Genomic DNA, 22,127 nt, shown 5'->3' on the forward strand with positions numbered 1-22,127 from the left:
TTGTCCAGGCTGGAGGATCACTTGAGGCCAGGAGTTCAAGTGATGGGTCATTTCGTAGAGACGGTGTCTCACTATGTTGTCCAGGCTGGAGGATCACTTGAGGCCAGGAGCTTGAGGCTGCAGTGAGCTATGATCGTATCACTGTACTCGAGCCTACGTGACAGAGAGAGACCCTATCTCTAAAAACAAACAGAAAAGAACGATCCTTGAAGTCACACTCACGGCTGATAGCTAGAGGGGGAACCCCCAAGCCAAAGCAGAGGCTGCCTTTTGGGGTTGACCTGATGAATATCGTCAAAATAGAGTGGCTTTCCACCCTCATAACAAACAAGAGCAAACTACAGTGTGCTTGGGTTCAAATCCAGCTCAGTTACTTCCTTGAGCAAGTTACAAACATTTCGAAGATTCAGTGTTCTCATGTGTAAGCTGTTTTTTTGTGAGGATTCAATGAAGAAGGTGTGTACAGAAAGTGCTTAGTACAGGGCTTGGTACACAGTAAGTGCTCAATAAATGTTAGCTCTTGCGATTGGTCAGTGTGATCTGTCACTGAGTTGTGAGGGCTGTTTTACATGAAAGCATTTCCCAGAAGAGTTGTATCTTCAGCTTCTCTCACATGCTGACCATTTTGTTTAAAATCTTTGGTAGATGAATTTTTTTCTTTTCCTTTTCCTTTTCTTTTCTTTTCTTTTTTTTTTTTATAGATGAATTCTACACTCCCTGGCCTTCCTTGTACAGAGGCTTCTTCCTAAGAACTCAGTGCCAGGATTTTGAGTAGCACTGGATATTCTGTGTCCAGAGTAATAATGGGGTCATTCATGCAATTTCCACCACTTTACAGATGAACAAACTGGGGATCAGAGAAGGCAAGCCACCTGCCCAAGATCACACAGCTTGTCAGAGCAAGACAATAGCATCCAGGCCTATGTACAGCAGAGCCCTTGCTTCTTTGGCTCTGCTGAAGCTCATGTATCTGTGGTGTAGGTTTGTTGTCTCCTGTACCAATGTCAGGAGGACAGGCTGATCTCCTGGGGACAAGAACCCCTCAGATTCCAGGAGGAGCGGAGAAAGCAAAGATGGCCTGGAGGCCACAGGAGAGTCCCAAGGGTGAGGCCAGCAAGTGCTTTCTTCCCCCAGATGCTCAGAGTATTCTCTGGATTGCCAAATGGACTTCCAGAGGTGTTGACTGCAGGCCCCAAACCAGAGAGCAGCTGGGAAGCAGGCTCTCAGGGAACTGGGGCCTTGCCATGTCAAGGGAAGGTTAGGACTCCTCAGCACAGAAGCTAGGAATCTTGGGTGTCCAGATCAGCCTGAAAATCTGCACTTAGGAAAGGCCATCCGGCTGGGGGCACCTGTTTGCTGCTGTGACGGGGGAATCCTGCTGATCTCCTCTCTCACACGGTGGTGCCATCCGACTTGTCACTGCTCCTCAGGACAAATCTGACTGCTCTCCCTGCACCTCTGGCCATTGAGAATCCAGTTGTTCCATCGTGGTGTAAAATCATCAATGTTCAGAGGGACACCTTCCAACATTGGGGTTCTGGAGAGCCTGGTGCCACATGACAAGGAGCCATGTGGCAAGGGCAGGGAGGGACAGGAGTGGGAGACACAGGTGTGGTTTGGGACAAAATATGGCCTGAGGCTCACGTATTATAAAACCCTCTTTGCTCTGCCCATCTCTTTGAATTGTGGCCAGTTTCACACGGGAAGCAACGGAGAGATAGCAGGTGAGGCCCAGGGCTCTGCGTTCCCATCCCCAACAGTCACCAGCATGTGGCCTTGCAGGTGTCACTTCCTTCTGTAGACTCAACTTTGTGCAGTGACATGCAGGGGCTGGACAGGTACCACCTCATGCTCCTCCTGGCACAATGGTTGCATGAGGCCAAGTGATTTGGGAGTCTATGGCAAAGCGTCACACCTTGGAGATGTGGAGGAGAAGGCAGACAGAACCCTTCCTTTTTTAATCTAATGGAGGGAAAGGGATTTATTAACTCAAAACAAAGGCATGCCACACAACTTGCCAAAGATACTGTGGGGTGATGGCATTAGATTCCACCTGTTCTTCCATTCTGGGGACAGGCCATGAGGACTGGCTGCTCTGGGAGACCCTCTGAGCTGAGAGAGAGGAAGAAATAGCAATGATAATAGCTGCCCCTATATACTACTCTCTTTCTCTATATATTATACATATATGTGTATCTATATATATATAATAACCCTTGGGATTCTCCTGTGGCCTCCAGGCCATCTGTGCTATCATCTATCTGTCTATCAATCTATCAATTATATATTGTGTATGCTATAGTATATATATTATATAATATATTTTAATTTAATTTAATATTATCATTCTGTATACACACATATATTAACTAGCTACTGAGTGCTCACTCTATGTCCAGGGCTGCAGTACGTGCTTATATCAGGTTCTCAGGCACTCAGCACAGCATTGTGAGAAAGACACTTTTGCTGACCCTGTGAAACCAGCCTGGCCCACATGGAGAAATATCATGGGCCAGATGAGGACAAAGAGGCACAGAGAGGTTTAGAACCTTGACCTATTTCACACAGCCAGTGAGCAGAGAACAGGGATTTGAATCCTGCAATCTCTCTGCAGAGCCTGCACATTTAACACCACACACGGTTCCGGCTTGCCGTGAATTTGGTTGTTCTTCCTGCCTGGGGAATGGAATTCTGCATCGCAAAGCTGCGTGCTCCCTGTGCAGGCCCTTGTCCGAGCAGAGAAACATGATTGAAGTTGTTGTCCATCTACCTTTTTATGTTTGAAACACTGCTGAAATCTATCCCTCTTCTACTGTCTCCCATTTCCTCAGTCCTTACGGTTGGTCTATGACTGTCCTATCATTGCAGTGGATGCAGGAGGAGTGGATATAAACACATGTTCAGCCTGCTGGGAATCGCTGCAGTGGCTATTTTGTTTCTTAAACGGAAGTAATGAGGCATCTATTCCCTGTGTGCCATGTGCCCGTTGAGTGGGGGACATCTGTTTTGAGTTGTCTGTGTCTCCAGCATTAGAATGGAACCTGGCACACAATAGAGACTCAATTAGTATTTCTGAATGAATGAAAATTAAGAAACAGAAGAGAGCCTTGTTCCTTCCTCGTGTCTCTTTCTTTTGTTGGAATCTCATTACTAGATTGTTGTTCCAGAAACGTGCTCTAAGGACAAGCATGTGCAGGCAGAATGGAACTGGGAATGTAAATGGGAAGCTTGAACCTGGAAAGTCCAAGGGGGATGGAGATTTGTGGAGAAGTGGGGGCTGGGAGAGCAGCAGCCCACGCTGAAGATCTAAGCTGGGGACCAGGAAAGCCGGCTGAGAGCTTTCTAGGCTGTAGCTGAGCACCCTGACTGTGGGCCTCCAAGCCTCCAGGTCACCACCCTGTAATGAGGTCAGAGCAGGAAGGAGTGCAGGTGCTGGGCCCAGTGGACATCGAGGTGCACAGGTGGCCAGTGAATGTGGAATCCTTGGGGGCAGAGGGAAGCCCTAGGATGCTGCAGAAGACTAAGGCCAGCCAAAACCGGCTCCGGGAAGAAGAGGAGGCAGCTGCCATAGGTGAAGGCTCAGGAGAGCACTCAGAGATGGTGACAGGCTTGATTGCTTCTGCTTCCTCTGCCCAGAACCCCTGAATTTCAGGAAACAGGATGGAAGAGACTCTGGGAGATGAGAGTTTCTGCAGTCTGGGACTTGCTGCATGCATTTCCTCTGTGTGCCTGCTGTGCAGCCAGCTTCCTCCTCTCCGTGCTCTCTGGGTACCCATAGAGGTGGCCTGCCCTCCCAACCCCAGCACAACTGCCATCTCAATAGTCCCCCAAGGAAGAGGCTGAGATCCTGCCTTGGGGCACCCTGAGGGGTCCACTTCACCTTCCTGACCACGCTGCCAGCCTGGACTCCCCAACCCCATTTCCAAACTCCACACACTCCCAGCCTGGATTGGGAGGGCTTGGCTGCATGCAACCTCAGCTCAGGACGACCCCCTGGTATCTGCCTTGGGTGGGAGTCCATCTCTTGATGGACAGGTGATCCTGTGTCCTCAGCAGTGACCTAAGCAGCTGGTCCGGGGAAGTGACTCAGTGAACTAGGCCACTGCCCAGTGGCATCAAAATCCAAAGCAGCCCCACCCAGGGGCTTCAGGTTGTTAAATTACATTTAGCCTAAAACTGCCTGCTTACATATGTAAAGTTCAGCCTAAAGGTTTCTCCATGCAGAGTGAACTGTTACCTAACTGAACGTGTAAGCAGAGTATAACCTGCTCTTTTGCCAGTCACAGAGTTCAGCCAATGACAGGCAGCCAACTGCTCAAACCATGTTCGAATAAGGCAAACACCGAGAGCTGTAACTAATCGGCTGTTCTGTCCTGCACTGTTCTTTTCTGGACATCACTTTCATACTTCTGTCCATAAGGCTTCTTCCACCACGTGGCTGTGCTGGAGCATCTGTGAATCTGCCGTGATTCTGGGGGCTGCCCGATTCGCAAATCCTTCTTTGCTCAGTTAAACTCTGTTAAATCGAATTTGTCAGGTTTTTCTCTAAATAAGGTTTAGATATAACCTGTGTCTGACCCAGGATCAGCTGTGGACTGTGGTGGGGCAGGCAGCAGGGGTGTGTTGTTCCCTTTCTCCCAGAGGCCGTGTTCTCAAAGTTGGGTTCTCAGGTTGCCTGCAGCACACAGGTGCCGTGGTGTCCTCATTCACGTGATCATCGAATCCCAGCACCATCCCAGAGCCACCGAATTAGACTCTGGGGACCAGAACTGGGACTCTGTGATGAGCCTCACCCACACGGATCTCAATCTCACCCGGTGTGGGAACTTCTGTCCCCTGTTTTGCCTGCTGGACACAGTGCAGAAGAGACAGTTTTACCAGGCTGTTCTTGGGGTGCGCTCTATCTTAGAAAGGGGGATTTCGGGAAATGATGGCATTGCTTTATGTTTGGTTGGCATTTCACAGTCAGTGTGATGTGCATTCTGGGACCACTATCAACACACCTAGTTAACCCCCAGCCCTAGGGGCCTGCCTTGATTGGTCCTTTTCCTGATTCTTTTTCTAATTCATCAGCAACCCCTCTGGCTCCTACCTTCAAAGTGGACTCCACATCTAACCACTCCCCCCAGCTCAGTGAGGCCACCACAGTCCACCCCTGTTGTCACCCTTGCTCACCTGAGCTGCTGGGATGCCTCCCACCCATCAGTGCCACATTCGCTTCCCCCAAATTCACCTTCCACTCCAGTCCAAGGGTGTATATGTGTGTTTCTTTTTTATTAAGGCAGTTTTCAGGGAACATTTTTCACTTACTTTAAGTGTATGGTGTTTGAATTGTGAATGTTGTATTTACCTATCTAGCCACCAAGATGGAAGGCAGTTCTCATTCTCAAAGCTGCCTTTTGCTCTTTTGCTCTCCATCCCTGGACCCAGGCAGCAGCCCTAGATCTGTTTTCCGCTATCTGATTTAACGCCTTTTCTAGGATATGTGATGGTTAATACTGAGTGTCAACTTGATTGGATTAAAGGATGCAAATTATTGGTCCTAGGTGTGTCTGGGAGGTGTTGCCAAATATAAATATATAATATATATTATATGTAAATATATATAAATATAATAATATATATAATTATATTTATTTCATATATATTATAAATATATAATTTATATTTATATATAAATACATATAAATATAAATAAATAAATATATAATTATAAATAAATATAAATATGTAATTATAAATAAATATATTTATTATATTTGTATATATTTATTATATATAATGCATATTTTATATATAATTATATATTTGTTACATGTATACATTTACATTATATATAAATATATTATATATGATAAATATATGATATATAATATGTAAATATATATTATATATGATAAATATGTGATATATAATATGTAAATATATATTACATATGATAAATATGTGATATATAATATGTAAATATATATTACATATGATAAATATGTGATATATAATATGTAAATATATATTACATATGATAAATATGTGATATATAATATGTAAATATATATTACATATGATAAATATGTGATATATAATATGTAAATATATATTACATATGATAAATATGTGATATATAATATGTAAATATATATTACATATGATAAATATGTGATATATAATATGTAAATATATATTACATATGATAAATATGTGATATATAATATGTAAATATATATTACATATGATAAATATGTGATATATAATATGTAAATATATATTACATATGATAAATATGTGATATATAATATGTAAATATATATTACATATGATAAATATGTGATATATAATATGTAAATATATATTACATATGATAAATATGTGATATATAATATGTAAATATATATTACATATGATAAATATGTGATATATAATATGTAAATATATATTATATATTTATTATGTTTACTATGCATATAATATATGTATATATGTGTATCTTTTATATATAATTATACACTTTTTACACATATTTTATGTATATATCCTATATATATATGTGTGTGCGTATATATATCCTATTGGTTCTGTCCTCCTGAAGAACCCCGACTAATACATAACTGTATAACCACCAAGGCAGAAAGCACTTCCCTCAACCTCAAAGTCGCCATTTGCTCCTTTGCTCTCTATCCCTGGCCCCAGGCAACCCTAGATCTGCTTTCTGCTGCCTGATTTTTGCTTTTGCTGGGATGTCATATAAATACAATCATACAAGATGTAGTCCTTGGGCTTGGATTTTTTTTTTCATTTAAGATTTATCCACATCATTGTCTCTTTTCATCTGGGCTCTTTCTTTTTTTACATCAAACTGTTACAAAACTGGCAAGTTCACAAGCCCACTGTGCAGCAACGTGCCAATACTCAGACAGCAAGGTTTGCAGTAGAGAAAGAGTTTAATCATTGTAAGGCCTCTGAACAAGGAAATGGGAGGAATTCTCAGCCTCATATCTGTTTGCAGAGGGGTTCTAGGCAAGTTTTTAGGAGGATTGTGGAGGGTGAGGGGCTGGAAAATACAGGGTCATTGATTGGTCTGGTAAGGGAGTGAAATTATCAGGATGTGGAAACTGTGTCTTCCAGGAGCCGGCCCTTCAGAGCTGGGGATGGATAGTGTTATTAGTTTGTAGAATCTAAAGGAGAAACACTTAGATTTTACCATAGAACAAAGAGCTCTGTGATGAGGGCTACCTTATCCTGGAGTCATGAGCAAACTGGCTTAGTAATTTCTGCTGATTATGTTGCTAGCCTAGTTGAATTTTACTTTTTTCCTTTAATTAATTTTATATTTTATTATTATTATACTTTAAGTTCTAGGGTACTTGTGCAGAATGTGCAGGTTTGTTATATAGATACACATGTGCTGTGGTGGTTTGCTGCACCCATCAACCCCTCATCTACATTAGATATTTCTCCTAATGCTATCCCTCCCCTAATCCCCACCCCCAAACAGGCCCTGGTGTGTGATGTCCCCCTCCCTGTGTCCATGTGTTCTCATTGTTCGATTCCCACTTATGAGTTAGAATATGCAGTATTTGTTTTTTTGTTCTTGTGTTAGTTTGCTAAGACTCATGATTTCCAGCTTCATGCATGTCCCTGCAAAGGACATGAACTCATCCCTTTTTATGGCTGCATAGTATTCCATGGTGTACATGTGCCACATTTTCTTTATCCAGTCTGTCATTGTTGGGCATTTTGGTTGGTTCCAAGTCTTTGTTGTGAACAGTGCCACAATAAACATTTTTGTGCATGTGTCTTTATAGTAGAATGATTTATAATCCTTTGGGTATATACCCAGTAATGGGATTGCTAGGTCAAATGATATTTCTAGTTCTAGATCCTTGAGGAATCACCACACTACCTTCCACAATGATTGAACTAATTTACACTCCCACAAACAATGTAAAAGCCTTTTTAATCAATTTTATAAAGTTTTTTGGGGGACAATTTCAAAACTAGCTGAGCAATTTCCGACTGCCCTCATGTGCTTCTGCCTGGAAAGCTCTCCCTCACCTAGTTCTTTCTCCTCCTTCAGGCCTCAGCCTTGATGTTACCAGCCTTGATGTTACCTGCCCTCACTGTGATGGCACTGCCTCTTCCCCAACACAATTATATTTCATAGTATTTTCCTAAGTTCCTTCCTGTTATGTTATATTGTTCATATTATGGGTCAAATTGTCCCTGCCCCCAAAATTTGTATGTTGAAGTCCTAACATTCAGTACCTCAGAATGTGACTTTATTTAGAGACAAGGTCTTTACAGAGGTAATCAAGTGAACATGAGGTCATTAGGGTAGGCCCTCACCCAATGTGACTGACATCCTTATTCAGAAGAGAACGTTTCGACATAGATCTACACAGAAGGATGGTGAAGATGGTCATCTACAAGCCAAGGAGTGAGGCCTAGGACAGATTCATTCTCCTCACAGCCCTCAGAAGGAATCAGCCCTGCTGACACTTTGGTCTTGAACTTTCAGCTCCAGAATGGTGAGACAATACTTTTCTGTTGTTTAAACCACCCAGTTTGTGGCACTTTGTTATGGCAGCCCTACTGTACTAATACATACATATTTTTTCCTTTCTGCCTTCTCTAGAGTACAGGCTTCAAGGAAGCAGGGATCCCCTCTGTCTCATTCACAGCCCTGTCCCCAGTATTAATGTTACTGCATTAATGAATGGGTACATCCTGTTATTTTGTCGTTGCAATTATCCCTGTAAGGTTGGCTCACCAAGTTTAAGTTCCTTACCCAAGTTGATGGCTAAAAGAGAGAGAATTCTTGATTCTTGGGGCCTATCATTCTAATTATGCCAGAGTTCCCTGAGGGCCTTCTTATTTTAGATAAAATCTGGAAACAAATTCTACTGTCTTTTCCTTCTTATAGGAGATAGAAGGCTTGTTCTTCTAAAAGTGTTTCAGGAAGTTCAAAGCTGTCTCATTTGGGCTACGGGGAGAGAAGCAAAAACAACAACAACAAATCCACCAGACTGCAGATACCTTGAGGGACATTATTTCCAGTAAACAAAGCAAATCAACAAGCTAAACAAAAACCTTCTTTTTTTTTTCCTTTTAACCCAAGTATTGGCAATCATACTCATTTATAAAGCACACACCCCAATCCAATCTCATATGATATAATTTATTCCAATGTGACTTACAAAGATCTTTCAAGAAGCTGACAATTGCATACTTAGAGCTATAGGCCCATTGATTGAAACACACCTGCAAACTAAGAGGCATTTGCCAGAATGGCCAGAAAAAGGAGGCCATGATAGCTTTTAAACCAACCCCAGAAAGAGAGACCAAATGCATGCAGAGGAGTGTCTGGGGACGGAGCGTGAGCAACGGAGAGTAAATATACTACTTTGAGTGACCAGACACCTTGAAGCAGGTTTACAATATGATAGCCCACTCAATTAAATTGTTTCTTTTCCCCCCAAGGGGCCTAAATAGTATAGCTGTTACTTTAATTTGAAATGAGTTGAGTTTGGTGAATGATAGGCAGCATCTTTAATGTATAGCTGATCACTGGTGCATTCTCACTTTGGCCGTGCTTTTTATGGTTTCGTCTTGGTCTCTATGTCCTTGGAGTGTCTTTTCTGCGTCTCTGTACATCACTGTATTGTCTATGACTTCTCTGTTCATTCTTCTGCCAGCACCTCTCTGCCTCTCTGTGTGTCTCTGGCTCCTCCTTCTCTGTGGACCTCTCATATTATCAGGTTACCTGTTTGGCTGCAATAGAATTTCATCGGCCTCCCCTGCAGGAGAGCAGAGCTCTTTTGTGGAACAAAATAGCATTCAGGACAGAGAAAAATCTTTTTAAGTGTGCAAATGCTGTCTCGTTATCCTGAGTCTGAAGGGAGGAACCTCTCAGGCTTTGTCATTTCAGTAAGAAAGAAAGACCTTTGAAATCTTTACAATTATCTTCACACTCAGGTCTCCTTGTCCCCCACACCAGCTAAAAGATGGGTAAATAGTGCTGAATGCTCATTGGCTGGTCCATCGAGGGCAGGATTATTTATTGAGATATTAATTCAGGTTCCATCTTTACTGCTGAAAGAGAATCAAAAAGAATGAGAGGCTTTGCTGTTCTGTGCTCTGGGTCTCTCCCTCTCCCAGGCCCTGAGCTGGGCAAGGAAGTAGGGAGGGCCTATTATACTATATATACATATGCATGCTTTTACACACACATACACACACACACGTGTATGTTTATAGATACACATATAAATACATAAATCTCTTCTTTTGGTTGAAAAAGTATAGCTGATTGGGTGAGAGTAACAGTTCTAGAATTATTCAAATCTTAGCTCAAACACAGCTTCATACCCACAGATTTATATTCCAGCTGTACTATGTGTCCTTGGGTGAGTTATCTAAACTCTTACCCTCAGTTTGTTCATCTGTAACATGGTGATATGAGGAAGTTACTATGAAAATTAAATAAATCAATTCATGTAAAATATCTAGAAAACGTGCTTGATCCCTGACAGCTATCTGAGAAACTGGCTCCTATTTTCACTATTACTTACTGACTAATCTTGGAGAAGGAAACTGTTAGTGATAACTCACCATAAAGCTTTGAACTAGATGACTTGTGAGGTTCTATACTCCTCTAAATACCATGGGCACAGGTCTCTCATAAGGCCTTATTTTCTTCTCTACTTTTGACTAACAATGAGTAAAAGCTCTGATTAGAAATTGGACTGATTATTCAGTGTCTTAACACTTTAAAGAGAAAGATTGAGGGCTCACAGAAGATAGACCAGTGATCTGAGTCATGTGGCAAAGAGCATATACAGCAGGGTTGGGGTTAGGTATACTGTAGCATTATTAGCACAGTTCACAAACTCTTCTTCCTTTGGGACACTGGGGGCCCCAGAAGGGAATACAATTCACCTCCAAGAGTGAGTGACTAAGTGGACAAATAAACAAGGAAGAAAAAAGTGAAGACACTGAAACAAAAACATTGGCTTATTCGACTTGTAAAATAATTTGCCAGAGGGTGGCTGATGCCTTCACGAAGCCTTACACTTGCATGAACTCCAGGTTGCTGTTGGGAGGAGCATGTTCATCTTTTGACTGCTTGGGAGAGATAAGGGGCAAGGGCTTCAAATCAGCCTAGAGTTTAAGACTGAACTATTTTAAACATGGGTGCAAAGAACGGTAGCTGTCTTGAATATGCAGGATGTCTTGACTGATCACTATCTGTAGGGCAGACTTTCAATCCTTTTAATCCCTTTGAAATGGACTCCACAAGCACTACTGGGTAGTGGATCCAAGACGGTTCGTGATCCTAGAGAAGTTTCATCTGTAAAATGTCAGCAATATCTGCCCTACTTAACTCACAGGGTGTCTGTCAGACTCATAGAAGACAAGTGAATGCTCGGGGACCTGACCAGTTGTAATGGCACAAATGAGAAAATGCTTCCCATTCTCTTTCTTTTTCTCTCTCACTCACGTATGCCCCGATATCTGCAGTCAGGTATTTGTGGCATGAATAGCTTGGTTAGGAGTAGAGTGGGTAGTCATGAGCAGGGTGTGGAAGTTAAAATGGCACCTTTGCCAATTCCAGCCAAGCCTATGGCCAGTAGCCAGGCCTGGTCTCTTCTACTTGACACTGGCCTGCTGATGAGAGTCACAAGACCCCCTTGCTTTGTAAACATCATCCAAAATTATTCTATCAGTTGAAATCACCATCTGCTGGGGGCTTCTCTCATGGGAACTTCTGCTCAGAGAGGGAATTGCTGTGAGTCAGCAGAAATGACTAAGAGATTCTGGAGAGAAGACACTGCCAGTTCATGACCTCTTAAGTAAATAAATACATCAGTTAAACGGCTCTTGTCTGCTCTCTATGACTTTCAGAACAACTTCTCCCAGTTGTCTGACATTAAGAGTAATAGAACACTTGGGAGAAGTATCAACATAATTAACAAACTTAGATATAACGATCCTCATACTTTTAATAAAACATAACCAATAAATGTCTACCACTTTGTAAGTTCACACTGGAAACACACCTGATATAAATAATGAGTCAGAACAGTGGTTTCCCTATTAAAAGTCAGCAGGTTTTACTATTAAAAGTCAGTAAAGAAAACATGAAAACTTACAGGCTGAAAGAATAATTAAGGACGGTCACTATAGATTTTAAGCATTATTAGTCCTCAAAGCATCTGACTGGCTGATCATGAAGACGAATTTATTCTACTTGTCCTTGATTAAATCTCATGGCAAGATCAACTTGGGAGCCATAGTGCTCAACAATGGGCATGGCAGAATGACGGCTGGTAAGTGCAGAGCCCTAATTCATTACGGAATCCGTTAGTCTGCATGGATACATGTGGGATGATGACTACTGAAGCCACTATTTAGCCTTGTATCTAGGAGTTCCTTGCCATCTGTAAACCCTAACCCCTCCCTTCAGGCAGTTTTTTAACCTAAGGTGGTTACCTATTTTTGTTGGCTGTCCTACATCACGGACCCCTTGATAGAATTCAACTGTTCTTTGAGAACATTCAGTCTTCCCCTGCCCAAGTGGTCAATGTGACCCCACCTTAGCTTCAGAGATGAGCATGTGACTCTGCTTGGCCAATGAGAATATCATATCTCTCTAACCATAGTGATTGGTTCAGGAATGAACATGTGACCCACAGCTGACCAATCAGAGCTACTGAGACTCAACGGTTTCAATTGGAACCATTGAAAAAGAGGAACTCTCTTTTGGCTAGGGTTTCTATGAGGGTGGAATGGGGAACCTGGACAGCTGCAGCCATCTTACTGCAGAAGGTGGGCATCTACTTCTGGGTGAATCCCAGGCAGAGGAATCAGAGGCAAAACATGGGTGGAGTGAACTCCTGTCATCACTTGGGTTCTGAACCCACCTTGCCCAAAATCAGCCCTGCCCTGGGCTTTTCAGGTACTTGAGCCAATCCATTCTCTTTTCCTCTTCAACAAGGTTTGGTCAAAGTTTGCATCCCACACGACTGAACAGAATGGACATTGCTCTCAGCAAGGGACAGTAACCATGAGTCCAGGTCCTAAGCAGAGGTAGGGCCCACTTCCTCCCTTCTCACTGGTTTCCTTCCTCCTGAGTGGGGTCTATCTGAGCCTGGCATTTCCTTCGTGGCAGTTTCATTTGCTCCTGGCAGGTTCCCTTGCTCACCATCAGCCCTCAGTTTGTCCAGCTAATGTTAGGAACCTGTAAAGTGGAACTCTACGGTATTCAACTTTCTTTCTCATTAGCACGCTGTTTTTCTGTGCTGGGTGATGCAGGCTGAATGCAAAGCGGCGAGATGTGCTGGTTTGAATTCCACCGCCTTCCTTCATCAGCCTGAGTGTTTGTGTACACACAGCTGGGCTGCAATGTCGGTTTCTGTCTGATGGCTCAGAGCCACAATTTTACCCTGTTATTGATGTCCATTATGTCATTTTAGAAAATGTAGGGATGCGGCTGTTCAACTTATCCAAATATCTGTATATAAATAAATAAATGTACATTTAACTCTATCGTAACTTTGATGTGATCTGAGGGAAAAATCAGGTCTTTGTGTTTTCCAATGGAAATAAGAAGAAAGTAGGTTAATACGTCATCAGTATCACAAGCAATAATGAAACACATTAAACATCATTTGTAAATTATTTTAGCAATTACAATGTCAGTTTTTCATGAAGAATTGTAGCAACTGCCTTCTCTCTCAAATAACATATTCACCTGCAGGCAGATGGGGAGTTTCTAGGATCCCAGCTTATGTTCCTGAGAAGAGAAGTACCAAAGTTTAGCGGGCAAGGAAGTTACCAAGCTTGGTGTGCCCTCAAAGGCCACGTCTGCACTGTGTATGAGGCTGTGGAGGCTTTGGACACCCATCAGCAAGTTTTGTGTTAATATTTTTTTCTTCTATCAGCTGCTAAGACCAAAAAAGTCTGTCATCTGAATTTGACCAAGTAATTGTTTTGACTCTCAGCTCCATTTTGTCCTCTGAAGAAAGCAGTTGTGTCATGAAATGAAAAGGTGAGGTCTAGCTTCAGTAGACCAGAATTGGCATTCTGGAAAAAGTAAGACCCCAAAGATAACTTTTTACCGTGATTTCATAGGCAAATAGGACCTGAGTTTTTTTTTTTTTAATGGAGCAAGAAAGCAATGCTTATGAGGAGCAGATTTGAGTCTAGTACTACCAAAGAGACTGTAGAGACTTGTGGAGGTCTGTGATGGTGTTTCTGGACAATGTTTTAAATTGTGTATGTTTTGTAATAGAGAGAAAGGGAGGGGAGAGAAAGGAAAGAAGAAACGGAGAAGAAGGAAGGAAGAATGGAGGATTTTTTTTTTAATCAGAGAAATAATGAGAGCAAAAAAGAAACAGAAACCCAGAGAGTCAGAATCCTATTGCTGTATTATTGGCTAGTGTCACACATGCTGCTAGCACAAAGAGACCACCAGGCAGGCTTTGTGTGGGCAACAGGGCTGTTTATTTTGTGCTTGGGTATAAGTGGGTCAAGTTCAAGAAAGGAGTTACGCAAAGCGGGTAGGAGAGGGGATTGGTTATATAGGTTGGAGCAAATGGTTAGCTAAAAGTGGTAATCTGTCTTAGGGATAAGGAAGACATCACGGGATGCATGACATCAAGGGTAGGCGTCGGTAATCTATCTTAGGGAAAGGAAGGGTATCATGGGATGCATGATCACAAGGGTATGGGATCATTTATTACAAACAGGCATGATCATAAGGGTGGGGAGTGTATGTTACAGTCAGAGGGGAGGGTGCAGTAGATTACATAGTTACAGGGGTGCGGGTCTTGAGAGACCCAGTGTCCGGGGGGCATATTTTTGCAAGGTTGAACAGGAATAATGGATGCAGGTTGCAGAGCAATTAGTTGAGGCAGGAACAAATTGTTTTACTTCTTTCTGTGGCCAGCTGGTTACTTGTGATTGCTTCAGACATTCTGGTTTCTAGAGACCATCCAGAGGTATATGTGCAGGTCACCAAGGCTAAAATGGTCAGGCCTGGACTTGGAGGCCTAACAGCTACAGAAAAGGACACTTGGGGTCTGACAGGTCTTCAGAAGTGGCTGCTGAGATTGGGCATCGTATAATGCAGCAAGAGCTATCATGTGCAAAGCTGAGTGGGCTTATTTCTTGCGTGGCAGAAGGAAGGGTTAGAACCAATGAGTAGGAAAGAGGCTTTAGTTCAGTTTTAAGAACTTTCTTAATAGAGAAATGGGCTTGCCAGTGGATAGTGAGTTCCCTGTCTGGAGACTTTCCAGCAGAGACCAAACACATATAGGATATGTTGACAGGGGAATTTAAACATTGAGGAAAATGTTAGACTAACTACTTAGACTCTCTGTGTCGCATTCGACTCTTGGAAATTAAGCAGTCATCTTAATAGAATACCTGAAAGAATCTTGAGCTATTGGTAACAAATGACCCTTAGACTCATACAGAGTTCAGAATAGGAAAAAACGATGGCAGCAGCAACACCAAAGCACAAACCAAGTTAACACTTTGCAGCAATGAGGCAATTACTTCCCTCCACAAACTCCACAGGAACCACAGTGGGTAAAAGTTAAATCACAAGCCCTTCCCCTCATTATCTAGGAATTATTTGAGCCGCCCTTCTAATTTGCATCTGTAAGCAGCCCTGCGCTGTCAGTTCTGGATAACTCTCAGAACCTAGTAAGATGATTATAAAGGATGCCCAATCCCATGGTCATTGTTGGCCGGAACACTGCCACCCACACAATGACATGAGTAAGAGGCACTGCAGAAGCCACTTAAACTGCAGGACATACAGCATCATAACACTCGGAGCTGTTGTGTGGTTCTGCGATCCAGTGAGCTTCAGCGTATTCTGAGATTGAACAAGCATCCGTCTTATGGTTAGAGTTGCGTTGGCACCTAACTTTCCATGTAAAGAGCCTTCTGAGCAGGAGGGATGATTACATTTAAAATAAAGGCTTACATTTGCTTTGACCACATTTTCATGAAGCTAAGCAAAGTCTGAGCTACTGCTTAAAAGTTCTGATGAAAAACAGTTTCTCCTCCCACCTGTTCTGGGGATAATATATGCTATGAACATGTTGACGGCCACTTTCTTCAGGCTGTGCTAGGTGGCTATTTGTAAAACCATAGTTGCAGAATGTTAGGTCACTTTTTAATGTGCTTACTAAAGCCAAGGAAATAATTTGGCATAACTCCCCAAGCATAACAGGGAAAACCAAGGCATCATCCATGTAAGAGTCTCAATTTTGCGTCTCTCTACTTTCTTCTGGGAGCTTGTCAATATTTGCTATGTGTTTTCTCACTCTTTTACTTGGAAATCACTATAGGTATGGGGTGGGGAAGTGAGGATGAAAGATGCTTTCAAAAAGTTCCTAAGGGCTGAAAAGGAGATAGGCACATCAAGTCCCAGGAAGGAATTAATCAAGTATTAATTATTTTCATGTGTCATGGGTGAGAGGCTTTTCTTCTCTCAACCAAGCAAGCCCAGCCTTTGGCTGTTTCAAGGCAGAGGCTGTCTGCTGGCCTCTAAGAACATTTTGTAAACATCTAGTTAATTAGCTGTTAAGCACATTAAGTGAGAAATAAACATGAGTGACTTCATATTCAGAGAGTCTGACAGGGATAAAATCAATTGCTAACTGAGCAGAGGAATTTGGAAAAGAGACAAAAATATACCTAAGGTTTTAGGTTTTGAGTTTCTGTTTATATAGCCTAATTTTTCTTTTGGTTGTATAGACTATAATTTCTTGGCCTGTATAGTAATTTTTAACTGGGTGCTGAACACTGTAAATTCTACTTTGTTGAGTATTTGGATTTTGCTACCTTCCTTTAAAGAGATTTGGACTTTGCTTTGGCAGAAAGTTGTTAGTTGAGCATCAAATTGTTTTTTCTTTTTCTTTTTTCTTTTTTTTTCTGAGGTTTGTTTTTAAGTTTTATTAGAGTGGTCCTAAGGGCTAATACAACGGCATGGCTCTCATGAAGTCTCTAATAAATGCTCTGGGATTTTAACCAGGTCTCTCTGCTCTGGCTGGTTGGAACTAAAGTGTCTTGCAACCCTGAATGAGCTCTGGGAATTGTGCCGCTCACAGCTTAGAGGTAGCAGTTCTTGACCAGTTCTATGGAGTTTTACTCTGAAAATACGCAGCCCAGTTTTCAGCCAGAAACCATAGAGACACCAATGCAGATTTCTGGAGCTTTTTTTTGGTACAGTTCTTTCCTCTCTGGTATTCTACCTTGCAAAGCTGCCTCAGTCGCTCTAAACTATGATCTCTGTCTCATCAGCTCACCGAAACTGCTGTGTTCTCCTTGGCATCTCTCTGGGCACTGAGGCCTGGAAAGTGCCTCCAGGCAGAAATCTGGGGTGGTTGTGGGGTTTACCTTGTTATTTATCTTCTCTCAGGGACTATGGTCTTATGCTAACTGTTGTCCAGTGCCTGAAAGTAGTTTTATATATTCTATTTAGTTTTCCAGTAATTTATGGTAGGGAAATATATCAGCTTCCAATTACTCTGTCATGGCCAGAATGGAAGTTCTTAGCTTCCTAGTCTTTGCATACACATGTTGCACTGTTTCTGCTGCCAACAGTTCATCAGATATTTACATTGTTGAATGGAAAACAGAACCCAGAGATTGGGGTTGGAGAGGATACTGTAACTTAGTGGCAAAACATTTATAAAAATAAATCCACTATGGGGAAGAATAATAGAGGTGTGTTGTCTGGGTATGTCCTGGCTTTCCCTGTCTAGGACTCTCACCCTGATAACACTCTAAGCCGGGCATAAACACTTCTTCCCCTTCCCCTTATCAATACTGACTCACCCTTGACCCAGAGGTACTTTTGTTTATGTGTTGTTTTGAAGCATTCTTTATTCTTTTTTATTTTAAACTTTTTTTTATTGCATTTAGGTTTTGGGGTACATGTGCAGAACATGCAAGATAGTTGCATAGGTACACACATGGCAGTGTGTTTTGCTGCCTTCTGCCCCTTCACCCACATTTGGCATTTCTCCCCATGCTATCCCTTTCCAGCCCCCCCCACTGTCCCTCCCCTATTCCCCCCAATAGACCCCAGTGTGTAGTACTCCCTTCCCTGTGTCCATGTGTTCTCATTGTTCATCACCCGCCTATGAGTGAGAATATGTGGTATTTCATTTTCTGTTCTTGTGTCAGTTTGCTGAGAATGATGTTCTCCAGATTCATCCATGTCCCTACAAATGACACGAACTCATCATTTTTGATTGCTGCATAATATTCCATGCAGGTGTATATGTGCCACATTTTCCCAGTCCAGTCTATCATAGATGGGCATTTGGGTTGGTTCCAGGTCTTTGCTATTGTAAACAGTGCTGCAATGAACATTCGTGTGCATGTGTCCTTATAGTAGAATGATTTATAGTCCTTTGGATATATACCCAGTAATGGTCAAATGGAATTTCTATTTCTGAGTCCTTGAGGAATCGCCACACTGTCTTCCACAATGGTTGAACTAATTTACACTCCCACCAGCAGTGTAAAAGTGTTCCTATTTCTCCACATCCTCTCCAGCATCTGTTGTCTCCAGATATTTTAATGATCGCCATTCTAACTGGCGTGAGATGGTATCTCAATGTGGTTTTGATTTGCATCTCTCTAATGACCAGTGATTTTAAGTTCAAGCTACACATGCAGGTTTGCTATCTAGGTAAACTGTGTCATGGGGGTTTGTTGTACAGACTGTTTCATCACCCAGGTATTAAGCCTAGTACCCATTAGTTATTTTTCCTCACCTTATCCCTCCTCCTTTTTTTGAGGGATGACAACAGTTGCTAATCTTGATGTAGTAAATGAACATGGACTATGTATTTTCCTCCCAAGATCCTGAGTACTTATTAGCCTGGACATGCTGCACATGAATAAATGATGTCTTTGTTCAGCAGGGAAGGACAATGGGAGTGACTTGTGTTAGATGGGGCTTTTCATATTATACCAAGCAAGCAATTGTCTATGGTTAGTGGACATCCTCAACCCTGGCTCCATTGCTTTCCTTAGCTAACTCCTTCCGCAGTCCGCCAGTCAGAAAGATCCTACTTGTCCTTTCCATTGCTTTTTCAGCCTTTGAGCTCAGCTCCAGCCGATCTCCCCTACAGGCTTGCTCTATCACGTGTGCCAGGATGCTTACTTGGATGCGTGGTTTCCTGCCAGCATATATTTTGTTCTTGGAGCTTATTCCTAATCAAGTGGGTGGGCCACTGAAGTATCATTCTCTCTTATGTAAGCTGGGGCAGGAACTTGAAAATTGTTTGGAAGAGGAGAATAAAGGGAAGTTTGCTGAAAGAATTAAAACAAGCCTGAGGAAATGTCACAAAGCAGTAAAAATAATAAATATTAATTACTGTCAAATGGAATTGTATAATGATTATTAGTTGTTTGCAGTTTCAGCTGCAAATGCTGGAATCCTTTGATCCTTTTGAGGAAGGTAAATCCTGGTTCCATATCTGGGTTGTATTTGCAATTCTCAAGGCTGACTGAAGAACATGATAGCATCTTCACATTAAGAAGCTTGCCAAAGCTTTCCCCTGTACACGTGGATAATGCCTGTCTTTTCACAAGGTCTGATACTCAGCTAATGTTGTCCATGGATATAACTGTCCGGAGTTTAAAAACCACAGAAGAAACAGAAAAGATCCCAGAATTTTGCTTAATATTTTATATTCCACCCAGAAAGAAACCATATGAAGATAAAATTTGTAGCAGTTAATTTGATTTTAGCAATTCTGACTTTCAGAATTTTGATTTAATAAGCCTCATAGGGTCCACCCAAATGCTATGTCTACATGCTTTCTCTTGACTAAAGACATCAGAGAAATACCAGGAAAATGTCTGAACCTTCACTCTTGAAGGAAAACTAGATGCAGATTAACCAGCTATGAAGGCCCTGTGTAATTCCGACTTCCAACTCCAGATTGTCCATCCTAGGAAGTTGGTTAAAATGCACCTGCACACATTGACACACATGTTGCACACCACCACCACCAATAGCAACAGCAACAACAACAACAAATTCTCAACTTTTGTAGCTAGAGGAATAGTTTGGTCTTTCTGGACTCTTCCTTTTCCCCAGAACAATGGAGACACCTGTATGCCCCTAAGCCATCATCACCCACCCCCACTGCCCTGTGAAATATCCACTTTGTTTCTCAGGGCCCTTGTGACTGAGGGTTGGGATGTTGCCTCTGTAGTTGCGCTATTGCTCAAAGTATATCCTCTAACACCATGAGTTTTCAGTTACTTTATTTCTTTGAAAGATATTGCCCTGTTCTAATATGCCCTGCAGGATGCTAGCTGCTTGCTGGAAGGGGCTAGCTGAGGCTGCTACTGCTGTCTGCTTTTTCAGCATGACTCATTTGCATCTATCTTTCTTTGGCAGTTATATTCTTACTCTAGGTTGTCTCAATGGGAGAAGAACTTATTAAATCAACTTTATTGAAGTATAATTTATACCAATGAAATGCACAGATTTTAAGAGTACAGTTTGATGACTCTTGACAAATATATACAGCTGTCTAACTGCTACTCCAACGTAGAACATTTTTTCTCTTCAGAAAGTCACTTTCACTCCTTCAGAATTAATCTGTATCCTACAGGCAACCACTGATCCAATTTCTATCACCATCAATAAGTTTTGCTGGTTCTAGAGTTTCATATAAATGCAATTAATGGCATACGTTCTTTTATGTGTGACTTCTTTTGTTCAACATGTCTATTAGGATGATCTTGTTTGTTGTGTATATCATTAGTTATTTTATTGCTGTTACTTTTTATGGTTGAGTGTATTCCATTGTATGAATATATAAACATTTCTCCTTCACCTGTTTGTGGACATTGAGAAGTTTCTGGGTTTTGGCTCCTATAAATGAAGCTGCTATGAATGTTTGTTTTTAAGATTTTTGTTCAAGTATGTTTTTATTTCTCTTTGGAAAATAGAGTAGAATTTTTGGTCAAAGGATAAGAATAGGGTTGGCCTTATAAAAAGGAAAGAACTTCCAAAAGTTTGCAAACAGTACCATTTCCCATTCCTACCAGAAATGTATGAAAATTCAACTTGCTGCACATCGTCAGTAACACTTTGTCTTGACAGTCTTTTTAAATTTTAGCTCTCCTAGTGGGTATATCATTGTGTTGTTAATTTGTACTTCCATGATGACCAATTATATTGAGCATATTCTCATGTATCTATTGGCCAGTCTTCTGTGTGTGGATGTTTTCAGTATTTTACCAATTTTTAGCCATGTTGTTTCTTTTCTTATTATTGAGTTGTAGGAGTACTCTAGGTATTTTGGTTACATGTCCTATTTCATATAGATTTATTTCAAATACTGGTTCCCAGTCTGTCATTTGCCTTTTCATTTTCTTTAAAGTGTCCTTTTAAAAATAGAAGATTTTAATTTTGATAAAGTGCAGCTTTTCTTTTTTTTTTAATCCTTTATGGTGTTTTTTGTGTTTTGTCAAAAAATTTTTCTTTTCTAAGGTACTCTTTATTCTGTCTTGTTTTCCTTTAGAAGTTTTGGTTTTTGCTTTTGCATTTAAATATATGGTTCAAGTTACTTTGTGTATAAATAAAAGTATTATATATTGTGTGTTTATGATATAGGAGAAGGGATAAAACAACAATAATTCGGATTAGGGTATAATAATAGACAGTTCTTAGGTTATACCTGAAGAAGTGTAATGTTGGGTATCCTTTGATGAGTTAAAGACACATATTATACATTTTAGAGCAATCACCTTAGGAAAGAGATAAAGATAATAAGCTAATAGAGGAGGTAAAATGAAATGCTAAAAATACTCAATCCAAAACTGAGCAGATAAAAAGACAGAAAACAAAAACAAGATGGTATATTTAAACCCAATCATGTCAATAATTGCATGAAATGTAAATGGCCTAAACATTACAATTAAAAGGCAAAGATTGTCAGAATGGATAAAAATATATAACTCAACTATATGCTGTCTTCAAGAAATTCACTCTAAATATAAAGGCAGAAAAATTAATAATAAGGTCTGTAAAATATATATGTAAGTATTAATCATAAGAAAGCTGAAGTGGTCATATT

The 22,127-nt window shown here is 41.2% G+C and overlaps 1 protein-coding gene and 1 long non-coding RNA gene across 3 annotated transcripts in view; both read left to right on the plus strand.

The window, feature by feature from the left end:
* Positions 1–22,127, plus strand: part of PLPP4 (phospholipid phosphatase 4) — a 187,244-nt gene that overhangs the window by 151,262 nt on the left and 13,855 nt on the right. The gene's annotated exons all lie outside the window — the stretch shown is intronic.
* On the plus strand, positions 12,755–22,045 carry LOC118146408 (uncharacterized). 2 transcript variants are annotated; one of them, XR_013524440.1, is made up of 3 exons: positions 12,755–12,825; positions 12,995–13,086; positions 13,282–22,045. It is a non-coding gene; the product is annotated as an uncharacterized LOC118146408 (long non-coding RNA). The 2 variants fall into 2 exon arrangements; XR_004732202.3 differs by having other exon boundaries at positions 12,995–22,045.

This window comes from Callithrix jacchus, chromosome 12, assembly GCF_049354715.1.
Source record: "Callithrix jacchus isolate 240 chromosome 12, calJac240_pri, whole genome shotgun sequence".
Lineage (NCBI taxonomy): Eukaryota > Metazoa > Chordata > Mammalia > Primates > Cebidae > Callithrix > Callithrix jacchus.